The sequence below is a fragment of the Arachis ipaensis genome, chromosome B09 (genome assembly GCF_000816755.2).
Source record: "Arachis ipaensis cultivar K30076 chromosome B09, Araip1.1, whole genome shotgun sequence".
In the NCBI taxonomy this organism is placed as follows: domain Eukaryota; kingdom Viridiplantae; phylum Streptophyta; class Magnoliopsida; order Fabales; family Fabaceae; genus Arachis; species Arachis ipaensis.
The window spans coordinates 104,093,697-104,095,250 of NC_029793.2; positions in this window are offsets into that span (position 1 = coordinate 104,093,697).

Sequence of the window (1,554 nt, forward strand, 5' to 3'; positions counted from 1 at the left end):
GCGCCAGAACTATGCTCTGTTCTGGCGTTTGAACGCCAGACAGATGCTCCTCCAGGGTGTGATTTTTCTTCTGCTGTGTTTGATTCCATTTTCAATTTTTATATTTATTTTGTGACTTCACATGATCATGAACCTAAAAAAACATGAAAAACAATAAAAATAAGAATTAGATAAACATTGGGTTACCTCCCAACAAGCGCTTCTTTAATGTCAATAGCTTGACAGTGGGCTCTCATGGAGCCTCACAGATGTGCAGAGCTTTGTTGAGACTTATAATAATAGAGATCCTTTATACCACAGTATAGGGATCCCTGTGTGAGTAGAAGAAGAGGGGGAGACAAATAATGTAATATAATGGAAGAAACACAACTGTGAGGATTGGAATGTGAGATGAGATGTTAGGATATGAATGAATAAATAGAATAGGATGAGAGAGAAGGAGGGAATTTTCGAAAATTATTTTTTGAAAAGGAGTTAGTGATTTTTGAAAATTAGTTTTTGAAAATTGTTAGTATTTTTCGAAAATTAAGATTTAAAATTTAAATTAATTAATAAATTAAAAAGAAATTTTGAAAAAGAGGGAAGATATTTTCGAAAAATGAGAGAGAGGGAGTTAGTTAGGTGGTTTTAAAAAAGTTAAGAAACAAACAAAAAGTTAGTTAGTTAGTTGAAACAACTTTTTGAAAGGATAGGAAGTTAGGAAGTTAGAGAAGATATTTTGAAATCATATTTTTGAAAAAGATAAGATAAGAAGATATTTTTGAAAAGATATGATAAAAATTAGTTTTGGAAAAGATTTTATTTTTAAAATCACAATTAATGACTTGATTCACAAGAAATCATAAGATATGATTCTAGAACTTAAAGTTTGAATCTTTCTTAACAAGCAAGTAACAAACTTGAAATTTTTGAATCAAAACATTAATTGATTATATTGTTTTCGAAAATTTGGTATAAAAATAAGAAAAAGATTTTTGAAAAATATTTTTGGAATTTTCGAAAATAACTAAGAATTTTGAAAAAGATATGATTTTTGAAAAAGATTTTGAAAAAGATAAGATTTTCAAATTGAAAATTTGATTTGACTTATAAGAAACAATTTGATTTTAAAAATTTTTGAAAAAGTCAATCCAAATTTTCGAATTTGATGAGAGAAAAAGGGAAAGATATTTTTTTGATTTTTGAATTTTTATGATGCAAGAGAAAAACACTAAAAGGATGCAATGCATGAAATTTTTTAGATCAAAACATGTGATGCATGCAAGAATGCTATGAATGTCAAGATGAACACCAAGAACACTATGAATGTCAAGATGAACATCAAGAACATATTTTTGAAAAATTTTTAATGAAAAGAAAACATGCAAGACACCAAACTTAGAATTCTTTAATGCTTACGCACTAAGAATTCAAGAATGCATATGATAAACATGAAAAGACACAAAACAAAAAATCATCAAGATCAAACAAGAAAACTTACCAAGAACAACTTGAAGATCATGAAGAACACTATGAATGCATGAAATTTTCGAAAAATGCAAGATGCATATGCAA